A 21,337-nucleotide genomic window follows, 5' to 3' on the forward strand; every position below is an offset into this window, starting at 1 on the left:
TAAGGTGCGACTGAGACCCCACCCGGCCTTCCTGCCTAAGGTGGTATCCCAGTTTCATTATAATCAGGATATTTTCCTCCCCGTGTTCTTCCCCAAACCACACGGATCGGAGGAGGAGCGGAGATGGCACTCACTGGATGTCAGGCGAGCCTTAGCCTTCTATATAGACCGGACCAAGCCGTTCCGGAAGTCCACGCAGCTCTTCGTCGCAGTGGCGGACCGCATGAAAGGCTCACCTGTCTCCACCCAGTGCATCTCCTCCTGGATCACCACCTGCATCCGCACCTGTTATGAGATGGCGAAGGTACCACTCCCGGGACCGATTACAGCGCACTCAACCAGGGCCCAAGCCACCTCGGTGGCTTTTCTGGAACGAGTGCCCCTACAGGATATCTGCAGAGCTGCAACCTGGTCATCGGTCCATACCTTCACCTCTCATTATGCCATCGTGCAACAAGCAAGAGATGATGCAGCAGTTGGCAGAGCCGTGCTGAGAAGGGCTTCGCGCCACTGACTCCTTCCCACCGCCAAAGGTATGGCTATGTAATCACCTACATGGAATGCATATGAGCAACTCTCGAAGAGAGAAAACAGGGTTACTTACCAGTAACTGTTGTTCTTCGAGATGTGTTGCTCATATCCATTCCAAACCCACCCTCCGTCCCCGCTGTCGGAGTCGGCAGAAAGAAGGGACTGGGGACCCGCGCGGTCGGTGGAGCCACTATACGCTATGGATAGTGGAGCTATACGCGCGCCACTCCAGGGGGCGCCGAGACCGACCGCTGGGTTGCTAGGGCAGAAAAGTTTTCCGCAGGCTTGTGCACGGGGCGCACACTCACCTACATGGAATGGATATGAGCAACACATCTCGAAGAACAACAGTTACTGGTAAGTAACCCTGTTTTTCCCCATGTAGACAAGATACTGAAGTTTTACTCCACTATAAGCAGGTTCCGTGAGCAAAGAATCTGTATCCATCCATTGAGGAGAGAGCTAAAGAAGAATCCTTAGCAGCTTCCAATTTTCTATAGCTGCTCTCAGTGGGAGTCAGAAAGAATCAGTCATGTTTTGATAAAGCTATGCTTCATTGGGAGTGAAGAAACTACCAAAGGTTCACTCTAGCATCAAGCTGCCCCTGCAACTTTGTGTATTTAGGGAGGAGAAGGAGGGCAGGAAGGAGGGAGTTAAAAGAAAATATTTACCAAATAAACTCTTCTCCTGTTGTGAATCTCTATAGTGATGTTTTTCAATGTGGGAAATAACCTCCCTTTAAGGAACGGTTGCTTCCTTTTAAGATGTATCTATTTGTTTTAATCCAACTACTGCATCACTGAGAAAATAAAGCTGAACAAAAGCTCCAGTAGTGCTGCAGAGTCTATAAAGCACGCCTTTGCTTTGCTCTTCCTGCTGGTTTACAGCAGCAGTTAACCTGACCGAATCAAGGGCTAATATTAATTGCTGTTAAGTGAACAGATATCCTGGCAACATGTTTATTGTAAGCTAAAATGACTGTTAAACAGAAGAAGCATGCTAATATCAGCTCCACTCAAAATAAGTATAACTGATTATTTGCAAAATGGAAAAGGACAAAAATCAAGAAGTAGAAAAATATTTCAAACTTCTGGAAGAACAGTGCAAACAAAGAATAAAACACATTATTTTTTTAAAATAATGTTCTGAGTGACTTGTCCTTATGTAACATTATTTCTATTGATTTTTAGCAATAGATCTCACTCTATTATACCTGAACTGCTCCAAATAAATACTAGAATCCTTATGTCAAAGAACTTACAATGTAAATGTAAAAGTGGGTGATACAATGCAATTCAAAACATACAATTATGTATGGTCTGCATAGCTAGAATGATCCACATAATATGCCTACCTGAAATTTACCCTTCCAGTTGAATTTGGATAAGAGATTCTGCTTGTACTTGCTGTGCTCAGTTATTCTTGTGTTTCACTCCAGAGCTGGCTACATTTCAGTTGTAGGTAAAAAGATTACTCTTTTTATTAAATATTATCCAATGTCAAGAGAATTCTTCAAAAGCTGCCTTGTTTCAGTGGATTTATGGTATTAAAACAAATAGAAAAGGATTGTTATAATAAAATGGGTACAACAAATAAATCTTAGCCTGTATTTGGGAAATTTACCACTTATTGCAACTCTTATGCAAGTAACCCATTGATTTTGGTGGTACTTCTTAAATGACTAGATTATTAGAGTAAGATTTTTGTAGGATCATGTTCAATATTTATAAGTCTGCATGACTCAAAATGTATAAATCTAATGAAACCATTAAGGAAATAGTCAGCTACTAACTTCCTGGAATAGGAAGAAATTTTTCTCTTCATTGTGCTATGGCATCATTGTGTTTTGTCCTCTTCTAAGTGTGTGTTTGGAGGAGGAGAGTTAATCCATCTTTTTCAAAACTCACGACACTTGTTTTGGGAGATAGAGGATGATCCTAGGGTAATGACAATTCAAGTGATAAACTGCTATAATTCATGTTTGATTCCTTAACACTAACTATATATTTATTGTATTGAGAATATTCAAGAACCCATTCTTGGAGTGAGATGCTCAAAAAGCAAAGAAAAATATTTTAAGGCTGTGAGAGAAAGCATGCTTATTGCAAAATTAGAGCTGATGCTATCAATCAGTCACTCAGCATGGGGACTAATGACTTGAGCAGGTTTGCAACTGGAATAGTTAAATAGTATTGGTGATTAGACTGCTCTTATTCTCTGCTGTAGTTTCTGTATCCTTTTAATGGAATCACTGGCAAAATTTTCTTGTGGCTTCCATGCTAATTGTGGTACATTGTTGTCCCATTAAGGTGAGTCAGCCAAATATCCTAGTGATGTCCCTTCCAATAGAAAATTATTTTCTTACACTGTGTATAAATGGCACTGACCTTTCAAGCAGCAGACAGCAGTTAAAGGAAACTGACTGCCAAAAAATCTCAATACCTAGAAATTTTGATAGACTATAGTCTTTCTCACTATTCTGTAATAATCCTTTAGTGTTGCTGAATGTTTTTAATTCTACTCCTTCCATTCCTTTCCTTAAAACCTACTCAGGAGGCACAATGATCTGCTGACTGCTGTTTCAAATTGGATTTGCCAAAAACATAATTTCACTGCTACATCTGCAGAGTCTTTAATAAAAATTATTTATATTCTCTTTGACATCAGTAGAACCATTATGGTTGCTTGACAAGCACAGAAGAATAATAGTCCAAGATTGATTTCTTATTCTCATCTGGAGTTTTGGCTTCTCTTCTGGGGATTATTTTGTAATAACAGGTTAATGTGAGTGTGATTTCTGTATGACTTTAAAAGTATCTCTCTCCCATAAAAATACCTTTGAGAACATAAGAACACTTAAAATATATTAATCAGAAGAGATTTCACTGTTTTTGCTCTGTTTTTTTTTCTGTCCAGGGACACCTAAACTTTGATTCTCCCTCTCTACCATATAGAGAAGTAAACTGAATTATTTTTGTAGCTGGGACAAAATACTTTGATACTGTAGTCAAAGATAATATTGTTCATGAATCAAATTTGGCAAAACTGAAATGAATATTAATACTGATAACCATAATTTCAATTGACTGTACATAACTTCCTAGATAATAATGACTTCAGAAAGCCTTTGTAGCTTCTTTGTGAGTTCCTAATAATTAAAGTCAGAATGAACTGTTTCACCCACTGTTATGTTCAGGAGGCAGCCATTCGGAGTCATGTATTTAAAAATCAAGATAGCAGCAATGATCTACCTATATACTGTCTAATATAATTAAACATCTGTGTGTGAAATTCATAGGTACAAGGTCTATATGCCACTTTACTCCCATTTAGGCCCTCAAAATAGGGCTTCAGTGAAGTGCACTTTGTGCCTACCTTCCATATGAAGAAAGATTAAAAAGACTGGCACTGTTCAACCTAGAAAAAAGAAGACTAAAAGGGGATATGATAGAGGTCTCTAAAATCATGAGTGTTGTGGAGAAAGTTAATAGGGAAGAGCTGTTTATCCCTTTGTTTAACATGAGAACCAAAGGCCACAATGAAATAAAATAGGCAACAGGCACACATAAGGAAGTGCTTCTTCATGCAATACATAGCCAACCTGTGGAACTCATTGTGAAAGCCAAATATATAACTGGGTTCTAAAAAATTAGTTAAGTTCTTGGAGGATAGGTCCATTGGTAGTGATTAGCCAAGTTGGTCAGAAATGCAGCCCATGCTCTGGGTGTCCCTGGGCCTCTGACAGCCAGAAGGCAGGACTGGGTGATGGGATGGATCACTCGATAATTGCCCTGTTCCGTTCATTCCCTCTGAAGCATCTGCTAGTGTCTACTGTTGGAAGACAGGATACTGAGCTAGATGAACCTTCGGTCTAGACCAGTATGTATGGCCATTCTTGTCATCTTATGTTCTATCTGCACAGGAGTGAATTTCACCCTATATCTGGAAGGTCATCTAATTACCAGTATTTGACCATTGTGGGTGATTTCAACAGCTAATGGACGTAAGTCATGTGTATTTCAGAATACCCTATTTCTCATGTCAACTTTCAAATCAACTGGCTCTTTCTTATGATTTAGGAGTCCTATTAGCGTACTCAACTGATGATGGCAATATTTCTGTGGTAGGTCTGTGAGCCTAATGAAACCTTTGAGACTTTTCAGTTCCTTCTAAACTCCTCTCTAGTAGTTATACTGTACACGATCTGGGAACCATTTTCTTGACTGATACATGAGCAATTTCCTATTTGCTTACATGAAACACTGACCCCAAATCATTGGTGTTCTGAAGAGAGTTTGATTATTTGTCACATTGAAATAACTTTTCTCTACTGGTTTGAATAATTCTTCTTAATCACTTATTTGGATTAAGCTTTCAGTTGTGTCCATTAGCAGAGGGGCGGATGATTTCAAGTGAGCCCCTTGGAGGTGTGTTTCTATATGCAAGCAGAATCAAAGATGAATCCTTGATTATCCTAATCTTTATATTTTTGACAGCTTACACAATTCATCATTTTCTCTCATCTGATCTTGGCTACTTTGGACTTTCACCTAATACCTAGTGCTTTGCAAGAGCTTTGAGCTTTGTTTGTTTGCACTCTACAGCTGTATTGTGAACCATTATCAGAAAACACTTGACTGGGAATTACAGGTTTGTGAGGATAGATTTCTGATGACCAATCACCGTTTTGGTCTGGGTATCTAGCAAAAAGATTTAAAGCAACCTGGATACAGATCAGTTATTCATAAATAGCCTTTGCCTTCAAAGATGTTAGTGAATATATTTTGCCAAGGTATTTTTGGTACTTTCTGAGGATGTCAGGAGGTTTTATATCATGTCAGCAATTTGTGTATTTATACCAGAAAATCAAAGGACTTCTCCTTTTATTTTTTTTCTTTGCATAGTTCCATATCCAAATGTCCTTCATAAATTAGACAGTTTTCTTTCCCTGTGGCCATTCATAAAGTATCATAGTGCTGGGGATTTGTATCAACTCCTGTATTTTATCCATACAGACTAGGAAGGAATGTTGCAGTAAGCATATGGCTTTGTTCTTCCACATCATGTTACATTGCTATGGTAAGCTTTTAAAAAATGTCCTAAATTAGTAAATCTACTACATCTAAGATTTTACCTGACATACAACCCCGTATTGCAATTTCCTTTATATCTTGTTTTCCTGGAGGATAATCTAGTCAAACTTTTTAATTATGGCTTCTAAGGCTCTTTGGTCAGTTTCAGTTCCAGATTGTCTGCATTAATCATATAATGACATATTACACCTCCATATTACACCCCCACATACTATGGATGCATTTATTTGTCTGTCTCAGGTAATGTGGTTTATCAGTTTGATACACTTCTCTACTTTGGCAACAAAAGAAATTTGAGCACCATATTTTAATAAAGTGAATCCAGTTCAGTTGTACCACATCTTAAACAGCCTAGCTATTGCCATAAATAATGTGCTCAGAGTTGCTCCTAATATTTTTATTAAATATGTTCTTCTTTAGGAGCTGTTTTGTTAAAGAAATCCTTGCTCATTGCTGCTTTTTCTCTCTAATTTATTAGGGAGTTTAGTTGTGATTTAATAACTCCTGCAGCTGTGTCAATGTCTACTGCTTTAGTCAATATTAAAGACCAGCTACTCAACTGTGCTGGTTCCATTTCCAGCAAGCAGTATGGGAGGGTATATAAATGGCTTTACATCACTTTTATGCCTCCCACTTTCCTATATCCTTGGGCTGATTGAAGGCTGCTTGGTCCCCAGCAAAATTTAGTGAAACCTAAGGGCTGCTCTAAATTGTCCCTAAAGATTTGTTCCAGAAGCTAGGCATCAGTGGAGCACAGTGGACTCTGGCCCTGCTCCCTTTGCGCAGCAGGGAGGGAAAGGTGGAGACAATTATGTGCTATATTGGCTCTATAGGGCTAGGATATTCTCCTTATATTAGGGGAATCCCCAGGTACTTGGTCATGCCTGATTTCTGGCTGCTGTGTAAATAATCTGGTTGGCTAACTGAAAATATGACCCTTAACCTATATTAGAGGTAAAAATATTGTTGGAGACGTTACACAAATACCAAATTATAATCTTAGCTCCATGCTTGGATGAATAATTTAGAGAGAGAAAAACAGTGGAATTCTATAAATGTTTATCATAAATTATTCAGGGAATATTTGACAAGCTCTACTCTGGATCACTTAATTGTTGCTCCTTCAGAATGATGAAGGAAATACCTAGAGTAGGGCAACACTGCTACACTTTTTTTGTTACTCTTTGTTAATTTGTAATGAATTTTTACTTGTATTTGAACTGGCAATAACTCCATTCCCATGCAGTGAGAACCTCCTGAAAAATAACACCAATGGGAAGCATTAATCACCCTTTCCCCCAAAAGCAGTGCTATCAAGAGGGAGGGACCCCAGTTTTGTCATTGACATAGACAGAAACTTTTCATAATCCTCCCAGTGAATGTTAAACATGAGAGGTGACAGGACAGTCACACAGAATGCTTCATGAGGGATCCCTTGCCACTTTATGAGAAGCTGTCTGATGCCATTCTTCAGAAACTCTGGGACTGATACAACACCCACTGAAGTTGATGAGAACTTTTCCATTGAGTTCAGTGGGCCCTGGGAGGTAAATTCAGAACTGCTCAAGCACGAATACCTCCCAGCCAATGTTTTTCCGTGCTTAATTTGTAATGAAAGGTGCTGGGACTCAAGCAATTAGTTTTCTTTTGTAACTGACACGCCAAGCCCAGAGGTGCTGAGGCTATTAACTGCCAAGCCTTGGTTTGCTAAGGCTAAGACCTTGCATAAATTGTCAAAACTCCAGTGCTTAATGTTCTCAAAGAATGCTGCAGAGCAAAGTGAGCCAGCAAGAATACCTGACAGTTAACCATTGCCAGAAGATTATCAGCTGAGGAAATCTGGGATATCCTGTGCCGTACTGTGGCTGAATGAGATAAAGGAGATATGAGGTTTTTTGGGTTTTTTTTTGTGGACATCACAAGTTGTCATGCCACATCCATCTAAGTAACCTTTCCTCCAAATGGACCATTCCTTACAGTGTATATCAGTATATCAGAATGTTTTTAAGTGGATGGCACCATGTTTATGAATAGGGAGGACTCCATTCAGCAAAAATAGTAAATTACACAGTTTAGATCCTGAAGGCTCAGTAATGGTTGTGGAGTCTTTCTATAACAGAGTCTCCTGCACTTAGAATTCTCTTCATTCATGTGTTGTGGGAGGGTGGTTCTCTGTCAAATTTGAACAGGCAAGTGAAGAGGATAGGGTTGGGATAACTTTGTTTCCCATCTTAAAACAAAACAAAGCAGAAAACTTTATGCTTCAGGATGTAAGCCATCCACCAATTAATGAGGATTAGGAAGAAACTTGCCTTATAGGCAATTTTACTGCATAACCATAAACTGTAGTTACTTGCACTTTCTTTGTGAAGCATCGGGTGCTGGCTGTAATGAGGCGGTGTGGCCTCCCTCCCAGAGTGCCAGGGAGAACCAGACCGGGCTGATGGGGGGCGGAGCTAGAGCCTGCCTGTCTACCAACCCGGAAGTACAGGGGTGGGGCAGGAAGTACAAAGGAGAGGCCCAGGGGCTCAGTTGGAGCCCAGCTCCCGGAGGGGAAGGACATCCTTCCTGGCCCTCCAAGGCTGCTGGCGGCCTGGTACCAGGGTGAGCTGACCGAGACCAGGTACCCAGGGAAGTGGACCAGGGCCAGTGTCTGGGAGCAGGCAAAGGAGCAGCGTGAGGCCTGGGGCCCCGCAGTACCCCAGGTTCCCGCCCCACCCCCATCGGAACAGGGGATTCCGAGGGGTGAGGACCTGGAGGAGTTGCCCGACGCTGACGTGGAGGAAGTGGCCCTAGGGGGCCCAGACTTGGAAGAGATGCCCCTGGAAGGGCCAGGGGACGATGGCGCGGCGTGGGCCCTGACTGGGCCCGACCTGGAGGAACTACCCCCCGCTGATGGCCCTGAAGAGCTGCCCGACCTGCCATCCCCCGACGAGATCGAGGGGTTCTACAATCTGCCTCTGGGCACCTACCCCGACGAGGGGGACTGGACACTGGAACCCCAGGTACCGGAGGGAAAGGGGGGAGGAAGTAGCCCGGGGAGGGGCCACCCGGTCCGGGAGCCGGGGAGCCGGACGGTGAGTCAGTGTGTTGCGGTTGGGACCCCGCTGACCCCACAGACTACCCCGTGAACCCTGTGGCATACCTCTCCACTACAGCTAGGGACCTGGGCTGGGATGCAGTGGAGTCAGGTGGGCCTGCGTCCCCCTCCCCCTTCCGCGCCACACCGGTGACCCTTAGACTATTTAGCTACTTGCTGCCCTGCTGGGAGCCTTTGAACTGTGTGCTACCCCGCCTGGGGAGCTAGACTGCTTGCGGCCCCGCTGGGGGCCTTGAACTAAGTAAAGCTCGGGGACTGTTTCCCCAGCCCCTGAGCTGGGACCATTCTGCTGAGGCAGGGTAACGAGGATGGGTGGCCTCCCTCTGAGTGCCAGAGTGGGCCGACAAAACCCTCTACACTGGCCCTTCTCAGACAGAAGCTACTGAAAGGACTACTGGTCTGACCAGATGTGGCCATCTCTATAGTTTGGGGGTAGTTTGACGAGGCACTACTGGATCTATGGTTTTGCAAGTAGCATGGGGAGCCTCACTTACTCTCCCCCCATTTGGTCAAGAGGAGAGGCATCTGATGCACAACCCCTGGACTCCTCTGAGTACCAGATCTGCACTTCTGGAGCCCTCACATGGGCCAGGAAGGGTGGGAAGATCATCTAGTTTACTCTCCTACACAGCCATATCAGGGATAGTCCTTATGATTTTAAAATGTGCCTCTCCTGAGATGCATGAGCTGCTGGTAGCATGTGGGAGGCTGTTTTTGTTTTTGTTTTTTCAATCTGGTAATTCACAAGAATATTTGACTAGTTTCCATTACCACCAATTTATGACATCCTATTCTTCCTAGCATCAGCCAAACACTTTCTGAAGTCAAAAGTTCCCTGCTGAGTACTAGTGATGTCTGGGGCAGAATGGAATACTCCTTTCTTATCCTGGATATCCAGCTATAAATGTTATGGTGCCCCAGCCCCAAAGGGATAGATAGTACAGCTGGTCCTGAATGGGTTTGGTAGAGGAGATGATGAAGCAAGCTGGTCCCTCAAAACTTCAGTATATTGACACAGGAAGCAGCAATATTTTGTCTGACTCCACTGGGGAGTATGAGAGGGATGGCAGGTAACTCTGTCAGAATGGACATGGTGCTAGCCCACCCGTCCCAATACACCAGCAATCACTGAAACAGGATTTTAGGGGGAGTTGTGCACCTTACCTATTTCCAACATTGTATAGCAAGACACACTACACACCCTGTTTCAGTGGGACTCTTGGAGTCGTCATGATTTACAAAGTCGTAATCCCTCCCTCAGTTCTGCGTGGAAGCACAGAGAGCTCTCCTTCCACTGTCTCTACAGTGCACAAAGCCATAATTTAATCATTGGGGGGAAAAAGGTACTGTGTACATAGTATAACAAGATACCTTCTTTATAGAACTGTTTATGACAAAAGCCATACTTTGCTTAGTATTTTTCAACTTGCTTTTTGCCTGTAACAAGTGCTTATTATGGTTCTTATTTTTAATCTTTAACACACCTCCCATATATTGTATGTTTAGGTTTCGTAGGTTATCACTTTAACACAGAATAAATGTGCATAATTACATACTCCTTTTTGTGTTAAAAGATAAATCACAATGTAAATGGCTTTAATAGAGTAAAAGATTGGAAAAAGATATAATTTGTAAAGGTCGTCTTTTATACAGAGTGTTGCTATGTAGCGTAATGTGAAATACAAATTGTCATCCTTTTTAGGTCTGAGGGTTTTAAAACAGATGGATCTGCAATATTCAGGGCATTTAAGTGTTCAGTAAATTCCTTCTGCCATATTGGGTGATGTCACTAGATTCTTGTTTTAAAAAAAACATCTGGAAAGAGGAGAGGCATTATTGGTAGAATAAAACTGCAGCAAAAGACCAAAGTACCAAGTGATTTTTAGTATCATGTCAGCATCCCAGAGGTTCTTTTGAAGGCCCTAATCCTGCAACTGGCTTAATACAAGCAGACTGCTCAGCTCACGCCGAGCCCTATTGCCTTCAAGCAGTGCTTCCACAAGGACACAGCTGTCTGCTTGTGTTCAGCAAGCTGCAGGACTTGAGCTTCAGTACGAGTTATATAAATTCATATTGTATGTCAGAAAGATGACTGTATTGCCCCTCATCCCATTGTAATATTGGAAGACAAAATTCACCCTGGTGTCATTTTATTGAAATACTACTAGGTTACAATTCAGTGGGGAAGCTAAGAAAGTCCAAACTTCCGTCGTCATCTGCAGCATGAAAGTTGAACCATCTTATAAGCCTCCAGACACACATTCTCATATGAATGTGTAATTTCACACTTTTTACCCATCGCCTCTAAATTTGGTCCACTGAATTGAAAGAGTTTATACTGGTGTAACTTGCTTGCTGTCTAGAAGAGGATTGTATTTATTTTTGATTGTGGAAAGCTCTTCCTGAACACAGATAATCAGGAAAAGTAACACACAAAGTATCCCTATTTACCTCAGTTTTGTATGCATAGTTGTGGAAAGTGAGGAGGATGAAAAAAACCAAACTCCATGATCTATTCAAATATCAGCATAAAAATCTAAGCAGCCACATCAATAATTTTTACTCTTATTGATTTATTTTTATTAATCTTATCATTCTCTTCCCTTTCTCCAAACACTCCTATTTTTTTGTATGTTCTCTTCACTCCTCATATTTTACTAAATTGAGACAGAAAGCTCTTTGAAGCAAGGACATGGATAAAATCCTGGCCTCATTGAAGTCAATTGTGAAATTCCCATTGACTTTAATGAGGGTAGTTCCATCCCATGGTTTTATTTTATATGTTTATTACGCACCATGTACATTGGTTCTGTAATCCCTCCTTGAAAGTTTATAACCATCGGGATACTTCACCCAAGTCAGGTGAGAATGGGAAAGTGAATAGAATGATTTAACCTAAAATTCAAGACTTAGGAGGAAAGAAGTTACTAATAAGCTACACATTTCCTAGACTTTCTTACTTTGTTTCATGTTTAATTCATCTTTCTGAATTTCAAAATTAATAAACCTATGGATTATCATTTTGAGAATCCTAGACTAGAATTATTGCTGACTGAGTGCCATCAGTGTGCTTGACTGGTCCCATAAAAAGAATGATGGATAACACATCTGCTCTATAGTATGTATATCTTAACAAATATATCACAAAGGTTGTTACAAGAAAAAGAGTGGAAAAAATTGTTCTCATTAATCTCTGATTCTAGGACAAGAAGCAATAGGCTTAAATTGCAACAAGGGAGGTTTAGGTTGCACATTAGGAAAAACTTCCTAAGTGTCAGGGTAATTAAGCACTGGAACAAATGGCATAGGGAGGAATCTCTGACAATGGGGGTTTTTAAGAACAGGTTAGACAAACACTTGTCAGGGATGGTCTAGTTATTACATAGTCCTGCCTTGACCTCAGGGGAGTGGACTAGATCAGTGGTTCTCAGACTTTTTAAATGGCATCCCCCCAACCCCTCATGGACTTTTGTCTAACAATCGTGTCTTCTTCTCCCCCCCCCCCCCCCCAACACACACACACACACAAAATCATGGCCCCCTTTCAGAAAAAAACAGAAGGGCGCTTCCTGCATTGTAGGTCCTGGTTTTTTTTCCTGAAAGGGAGGGGTTCTGGGGAAGGGGAGCGCGATTGTTGGAGGGGCGCTTCCTCTGCTGCAGGCCCTAACAATCACGCCTCCCCCCATCTCCCGAACCACCCCCCTTTCAGGAAAAAACCAGGGCCTACAGTGCAGGGAGTGTGGCAGCAGCAGCAACGCGGGCAGCAGCAGCAGGGAGCGTACCTGGCAGCGGCAGGGAGCGGCTGCTTCCATCTCCAGGGACTGTGCAGCTGGACTGGCTCTGTCCCCTGCTCCGCACCCCCACCATGAGCCATCTTTGAGAACCACTGGGTTAGTTGACCTCTCGAGGTTCCTTCAAGTACTAGGCATCTATGATTCTATGATCATTGTATGTTAAATCCTCCTTTTGCAGTTAAATAGGTAGGCTGTATTTGTATTCGTTCTAATGCTATAATTGTATGTTGTGTTACGGGGATTTGTGATCAATAAACAGTGCAAAGATAAATCAAAGTTTTTATGCAGCAGGAAACAGTACCAGGGAAGCTGAAGTTGTATACATTTGTGCACATTATTTGAAATCCTACAATGTATGACTTAATAGTGACCACATTTGAAATTTTTTATTAGTGATATGAATTAAACACTACATAAAAAGCAAGGTCATGTTAACATGGAGAGAGACATGCAGTTTAGCATGTTCTTGCATATTAGATATGACATTAACTCTACAGGGCAAATTAATATTGATATGTATACTGAAACACCAATGCATTGGAGAAGGTTGAGATTGAGAGAGGCTCTCTGCCAGCAATTTATTATAATATAATAATTAATGGGAATATACTCAAATGTTGGCTACATCTTTTCTTAAGCTGAGCAAATACCATTGCCCATCTTGCTTTATTCCAACACCATTAGATTACTCCTAAGAAAAATGTAGTGCCTTCAGGACTCTTGCTCAGATGTTTCTTCCCCTCCTCCCTGGCGTATCTCAAGCACTTAGAATCTATAAGATAAGGTTAGACTGCGTAATTTACACAGTGTTTGAGAGCCACACTGCCCCAAGGCAGACCTGTAGGAGGCTGTGCCACAGGAAGTACAGTCTCTTGCAGGGCTGCTACATGGAAGTATGAGGAATCTGCCTCGTGTTGTGAGCTGAGGAGAACCAGACTGGATGGCTTCTCTAGAGTAAGGACTACAGGGCTGATGGGGAGGGCTGAGAGGAGAACTGCAACAGGCAGCCTATACCCTGGGACTGGCCTTGAAGGGAGAAGGCAGCAGGAGTAAAGGGGTTCCGGGAAGCTGCCAGAAAGGCTTGAAGCCACCCTGAGAGAGCTTCTTGGCAACAAACTGGGAAAAACTGCACAGAGATGAAGCTCCAGGGAGACAGGATGTGCAGCTCCACGACAGGTTCCTCCAAACAGACAAAGGTAGGAAGCAGCCTAGGGACCCAGTGAGAGATCTCAGGGATCCTAGCTACTTATCACAAGGGCTCTGGCCTGGAACCCAAAGTTTAAAAAAAAAAAAAAAAAAAAAGGTAAATGAATTTATGAAGGCAGGAAAATGATGAAATGAGGCTCACATCCCACATGCTATAACCTACACTATCACTCTATAAACACAACAACATTCTATACCACAGTATAAAAATACGAGTGACATCCATCTACTGTGACTTTTCCTAAAATGTATTTTTAAATTAGCTGATATATATTTCATTCCTGAGTTTTCTATGGTAAAATCTGCAAAGTGTTAAACTAAAAACACTGCAACATTAAATATCAGCTCAGATCCTTAGATCAAATCCTTAGAACCTGACAGTTGGCACCTAGTGCAGCTCAAGAGGGCAGCAATGGTGGCTTTAAGCTACCGAAGCAGCCCCCTGATCTTTGGGCCATCAGAAGTGACTTAGGCTTTGTCTTCACTCCTAAAAAACCAACAGGTTAGCCAACATGTGCTGTTAATTGTTATTATTTGTATCATCAGAGTGCCTAGAAGCTCTCGTTACTAACCAGGATCCCAGTGTGCTAGGAGCTATAAAAATAGAATAAAACGGTGATCCCTGCCCCAAAAAGCTTACAATGAAAGTATATCCATCTATTACACCTTCTCTGACAGGCAGATGGGGGAGTACAAGGAATCAGACAATATCGGTGAGCATTAAAGGCAGTAGTATCAGCACACTGGCAGCCTAAGCATTAGCTCTCCTGCTGTAGGATCCCCGTGGGCACAGTGAGAAACTAGACAAGGTCAGCCCTGGACAGGGGGTATGGTACTGGCCTCACTTAGCTACACTGCAGTAAAAACTACAGTTGCCTTGTGTCCACTAGGACTTTACAGTGCAATAACTAGTGCTTGATAGTTCTCTCTCAATAACCCCACTGACACACACACACACACCTTTCTGGCAGTGAAGATAAAGCCTCAGAATAGTCCTAGCACTCTCCTTTTTCTTGTTCAGACCCTCTTCACTATGACAGTGATTGAGGAGACCTAAAACTGGCCAGCTATATTATTGGAGAAGGATTCAAAGAGAAGCTTCTACTGGCCACTTAAGACAGCGTTAGGCTCGCTTTGCAGCTGCGGAGTAGCACAAATCACATTTAACAGGGTCGAGGATCTAACCCATTAAATTTAAAAGGGCTCAGTTGTATAGTTTGCCAGTGACAGGGACTAGAGAGTAGCTGTTGTGTAGAGCACCTACATGATGACTGTTGGCCCCATTGTAAATGTCAGTTTAAATACAATAGAGACAATTAAAATATGATTAAGACAGTGTAGAGCAGACTCTGACCCTTCAATCATTAAATCCCTTGAATGGGAGTTGTGCCTAAGTAAAGAGAATGTACACTGCCCTTCCTTGAAGCATCTTGAACTCCTTTCCATGCTAGTCTCTGACCAACCTTGAGTTTTTTGATGTACTAGTACCTCGTATTTTTATACTGTGGTATAGAATGTTGTTGTGTTTATAGAGTGATAGTGTAGGTTATAGCATGTGGGATGTGAGCCTCATTTTATCATTTTCCTGCCTTCATAAATTCATTTACCTTTTTTTAACTTTTGCCTAGAGAAAAATCACTACTGGCCCATTTGCCTCCCATCACTTTTTTATTCACCAAATTATTTCCTTGGGATTAGAGAGAGAAGTTTAACAGGAATTTTTAATGGAACTACAGTTCTCAGCTAGTCACCAGAAATGATGGACCCCATACCTGATGTTTAGATCATAATCTTTGCATGGCAAATGCGAAGTTCAATGGATCTGCAACTGTTTGTACATCTGAACATGATGGACAGGATCAGATACTGTTTCCCCTTATCCCCCCAGTTCCGGCTACTTTGCGCTGCTTTATTACTATCTATCGGTTTGTATTACCATAGCACACAGGAGCCCTAGTAGTGGACCAGGACATCTTACGCTAGGTTCTTTACAGACAAAGAACAAAAAGATGGTCCCTGCCCCAAAGAGCTTACAATATAAGGTATAAGATAAGAGATAACAGAGGGAAACAGAGAGATGGAATACAAGGAAACAATTATACAATATTAGTCAGCAAACGTAAGCAGTGATATCGGCTCTCATCTATTAAGTTTTTTTTTTAAAGACATCATAGAAAAGGAAAGTTCTAAGGATGTTTTGAAGCAGGATGATGAGTTAGTTTAGCAGATGTTTTATGTGGAACTCCTTCCAATAGCAAGTGGGCGAAAGCATGAAGCCCTAAGTGATCAGCTGAGAATTTCTCCAGTGTAGGGGAGACCTCAGCTGAGGTAAAGCAGTTAACCAAACCATAAGCCAGCTGCCTTCTAAACATGGTTGAGGAGTGAAGAGGAGTCCCTGTGCTTTATCAATTCTCAACTGGCATATAGTCTTGTAGTACCAAAGTCAGCTGGTGTAAAGCAGTGCAACTGTTAAATTGATCCTACTTTATTCTGTTGGACTGGCTTGGCATAGGTGCACCATTAGAATCAAAGATGTGTAACTTGCACCCTGACTGGCTCTACCCCGTTCCACAGAGATCTCCGCTTAGGGAAGATTATAAGGATGGTTGCAAACTACAGCTTTACTTCAGCATCACATTTGTTGAAATCAGGCACAGTTTGTTTTTTCCAGCCTTATTCGGAAGAAGGGTCCTTGGTAGCCTTCTGAGGCTTGAGCCTGTGGATTTCTCTAACAACTGTTGGAAAAAGATTGATTTTATGTGTTTCTCAAGATCCTTGTAAACTAAAAGAAAGAGCAGTTCCCGACATAGGCTGTGTGGTGTTCCTGGATATACTCTGGAGGGAAGGGATGCTTACCATTGTTCAGACCCAAATGCTATCCTACTCTGAAGGACAGTGACCTTGTCTGGTAACTTCCATTTCTAGGCTATCCCGTCTCCAAAGAGGACAGCTGGCCTGTCATCTTCAAAAGAAACAGGTGAGAGATCAATCCTGTAGTCCCACTTCCACCCAAGAATAAAACTTGCATGTTCCAGTTATGAGGGGGCATGTCAAGGAAGGGGAATTGCTTGGGGATGGAAGTCTTCAGAGCCTTGTGGATGCTTTTATAGATTTGGATAATTCAAAATATTAAGATGTACCGTAACTATAAAAGTATTTGATTCCTCACCTGAAGTCATTTTAAGATGGGAAGAATCAGTTAAAATTATAACAAAAATTTACATAACTGAGGGGACCCTTTAATATTAAAAATGATACAGTACAAGTTATAATTACAGAAAATGTTGAGAGGCTTGTGTGCTGTAAGTATTCTCTGAAGATATCTAGTTATATGGATATAACCACAATGACTTGTATACTTCTAAACATGGTTTATTCACTAACCTATGGATGAGTATTTTAATGCCCATTTATTTGTGCATAGGAGGATGCTGCCAAATGAGTAACTTCAAAATTAGTGTGCTTTACCCAGAGTACATGCTACTTCAGTAGTTTGTAAATGTTTTCTCATTGTAATGTATAGTACTTCAAAATGCATCTGATATTAGCTGATGGTAAGAAAAACAGAATTTTAGGAAGTAGCTTTCTATTACAACTTTATTTATAAACACATTATTTGTGCACTGGTGTTGACCAGGAAAAAGTTAAGAGAAAAAGAGTATTTTAGAGCTGAAAATTGGATGCAATTTTCACCTTTGCCAGTGAATGAAAACATAAATGGTCTCTCTCCATCTGTGCTGGAGAATAATGAGTTGTACATCATTTTGAATTGTGCTCCTAAAAAGAACACAAGAGTCTGCAACAGTTTATAGAGGTAGTAAAAATTAAGGAGGCATTGAAGGTGACGAATATCAATCAGTCATCTTCTTGATGTGTCTATGCCACTTTGACAACAACCATTTGTACTGAATTGCTCTGATGAAGAAAAAGCAGTGATTTGGAACCCTTCAGTAGGAGATACATTTGCAGCATATCAGTCATCCATTTTATATTAGGAATTTCATTGTAGCAATTTTAGACATGCGCAGGGCAGTGCAGGTATAAATGTTTTAACTTATGAAATTGGTGCATTGATTTTATTCTTTGCTGTGAGGTTTCCAAATGTCAGTTTGCATTTACCAAATCTAAGCTACTGTATTCTCTATTTAATATTGATGGCTGTTGTTATCAAGGGATAATGGTTTTGTTAGGAATACTATATTCTGTTTGCTGTGAGTGTACTTGCAGTATTGCACAGAATCTAGATATCATTTAAAACCTAAACTCAGCATGTGAACTACCTGAATTTGAGAGTGGAATGTGGAGACAGAATTAAAAATGGCTATAACATTTATATAATACATTGAGATACAGAACACGTCGTCCTCCTCATCTCTGGAAAAATAGCATGCGATTTGTCATGTTGGCCCATGGTAACTAGAGACATTCATTCTGAAGGAAACAATGGCAAATGGAACTGACAACTTGTGCCAACCTGCTGAACTGCAATCACTTTATCTCTTGATAATATGGAAGATGAGTGGTATGTAGCACGTATCCAGACAAATGAGAAACTGAGAGATAGTTAAAGAATAATGCAAGGGCAAAATCCATGTGGTAAAATAAAATGAAGGGTCATCCATCCAACACTGCCATGAATTCTTCTAAATCACGCGTCAGATAAAAATGACACTTAGGCAGACAGAGCAAGCTCATTAAAAATATAGTTTGCAAGTAATCACCTTAATGGTTGTATAAAAACCCTAATCTCAAAGAAATTTGAGATCAAAACCTGAGGTCCTTACCTAGTTTCTTTTTTGCTTCTGAGAGTAGAGGGGATCATGTGTAGGCACCAGCTAGAGTCTCCTTTCTCAAGATCTACATGTATGGAGATTGCAGGTCAGGAACAGGAGGGAGCATGATTAGATGAAACTGGCTAAGTGTCATTAGTTTCTCCATACTCACCACACTCACAGGGCAAATCAGAGCTAATTCTGGAAGTCTGATTGGGAAGGATTTGGCCATCTGTTCTTCAGTTTGAGAGACGTGTTCATCACGTGGTTGTGTGTACACATGTCTCTTGTGTGGGGGGGGAGGGGAGTGGCGGGGTGTGTGTGTGTGTGTATATATATACAATCTTTATATGTTTGTGTATATATATAAAATCTTTATATGTTAACATTTATCTGTTTTTATAAATTAAAACTCCAATAAGGGCAAAATTATCAAATAATAGAATTACTTTTCTTATGTCGGGAACACATTATCCTGTGTACATATTTTACATCACAGGTGTATCAGCATGCAAGATATATAATACCATTATGTAAATATTGCAGGCTTTAGAATGGGATTTTCAAAAGTGCTCAGGTTTGGCCTAATGCTGCTTACATTGAAGTCTGTGGTACCAGAGTTAGGTCAATAATTAATTATTTTAAAATGCCATTCACCTCCCCACCCTAGTCACTGTATTACACAGAGAAATCCTCAATCTCAAGTAACTTTACACAGCTGTTAATTCTGATAAATCCTGATTCTTTTAAAAACTTCAGCTGTAATTCATTTGTCAAGCTGTGCTCTAACAGTTCATGCTGTTGACAAGAACCCAAATAATGAATTATAACCTTTCTCCTGCTAGTAAGATATCTAGTGGCTAACTTTTATTCAACAAATAGTATTTTATGTTTAACAGACTATGAACAAATATATTACTAATGTAAAAGGTTTCCTAATTCTCATGTGACTTATTTATGATTACCCTAGACACCATACTCTGTGTGTCAGGTTAAAAACAATTAAGAAAATGGTAACCAATGTTTCACTCTTAAGGAATGGGAAAGCAATGAAGAGAAAAAGGAGACAGCTGTTTTCTCAAACTTCATAGGAGTCTGCAAACTCAGAAGCTTAAAAAAAGTCAAATTTAAGAGCCTGACCTTTTGTAATCCCTTACATTTGAGTACCCCAATAGGGCCTGATCTTTACTTACAGGAGTGGACCCATGTGATTTACAACCATTATGGTATATGGTGGCTTCTCTTGTTGTCCAAGTATGTTAGTTGATCAGCTGAGAGACGGTGGTGTAGTACTAAAATCAGGGGTCCCTATTCTCCATTGTGATCTTGCCTCAATCTACTGGCTCCACAAAGCAGATTGAAACGGTGAAGCAATGCAGGCCTTTCGCTAGAGACCAATCCAAAGGGGACAGGTTAGACCCATATGTTAGTCTTAAGTATACTGGCTGCTACTTGTAATTTTGAGGTCTTGACAGACTCCCTGATTCAAGACAGCATAATCTGCAGCACTTGGGATCAACACCTATGGGAGCAGCTGCTCTGGGAAGGTGGTCTCACATTAGACAGATACTTAGGTATGGAGTGTGCAGTGGAAGGATCAAGAGAGAGTATGAAAGCCCTAGGAGGCACAATACCCCCAAAAGTACATGCTATGAGACAATAGCAAAGGAGAGCAGGTGCGTTGACTCTCTATTACTAGTTAGATGCATTTACTGTGGCAGACAGCATGAGCGACTAAAGAAATATCCCACAGTAGGATTACATTCCAAGGAACATGGCAAGTTGAACCATTTCAGCAGGGTGTGCAAGAACAGAGGAAGGTACCAGAAAGATTTAGTCTTGTACAAGAGGAGGATGGTACATCTGACAATGGTGATGACATCATGATGCTCTCCTTGAGTCTAAGGCGTGGTCTACACTAGTGTGGATTTTGGTGGCAGTTGACAGGAGATATGCAAGCTATATATAGTGACTTGCATATCTCCCGTTGACTTCCTAATGTCTACTTACCGGGGCATCTCCACTGCCCTGTGCCAACAGGAAATGCCCTCCTGTTGACACTGTGCTATGTTGCTTGCTGAGGTGGATTTAAAGAGTCTACTTCTGGGTTTGACTGAGTAAGTTTTTAATGCCGCTCAATTGAACCTGCAAAATCGAGCCTGCACTGCTGGCGGTGCCACCAGCCGTGTAGACATAACCTGAGAGCATATCCAGTCAGACTGTTATGACAGGAAAGCAACAAGAGACAATACCAACTTCCATGCATGCAACAATGTTAATAGAGAAACATCTTTTGCTATTTCAGCTGAATAGCGGGGTCTCCTGCAATGTGATTCATCTGGGAGAATTGGACTGAAACACACCATTACAGAGACTAGGCACAATCTAATAATGTTCAGTGAGAGCATAATACAGCCCATAGGAAAAAGTGGTTCATAATAACTAACCTGAGAAATAATTAATGTTACCAACTGCAGTTTGGTGGTGGATGGTAAGCACCACAGACCTCACTCTTGGGGAATACAACCATGGATCTGATCAAGGTGCAGCACCAAAATTTTATAGCTGCAGTGCAAGAAGCAAAAGGGAGTGTCCCATGGACAGTGGAGACCATTTTAAAAGCATATAGGGATGTTTTCAAAGGCAATGGGTGCCTAGAAGGAAAGCTGCAACTTGGAAGCAGATCCCCACGGTGGGACCTATGTGCTTACTATGAAGGAAAATTCTGGTGGCATTACATAATTCAGTATGCAAGGAGCTAGAAAGTCTGCAGAGCAGGGAATTATAGCACCTGTAGAGGCCAGCACAGCCTAAGTAAGAAGCATTACAATGGTAAAGAAG

General features: G+C 41.3%; 1 long non-coding RNA gene across 1 annotated transcript in view; it reads left to right on the plus strand.

The window, feature by feature from the left end:
- The window catches only part of LOC137156046 (uncharacterized), a 56,839-nt gene that overhangs the window by 27,307 nt on the left and 8,195 nt on the right, over nucleotides 1-21,337 (plus strand). Inside the window, exon 2 of the long non-coding RNA XR_010920657.1 lies at nucleotides 16,650-16,701. This is a non-coding gene — a long non-coding RNA (uncharacterized lncRNA). The remainder of the gene's footprint in view (nucleotides 1-16,649; nucleotides 16,702-21,337) is intronic.

The sequence above is a fragment of the Emydura macquarii genome, unplaced genomic scaffold (assembly GCF_026122565.2).
Source record: "Emydura macquarii macquarii isolate MOO-44397 ecotype Brisbane River unplaced genomic scaffold, CSIRO-AGI_Emac_v2 contig_1390, whole genome shotgun sequence".
NCBI lineage: Eukaryota > Metazoa > Chordata > Testudines > Chelidae > Emydura > Emydura macquarii.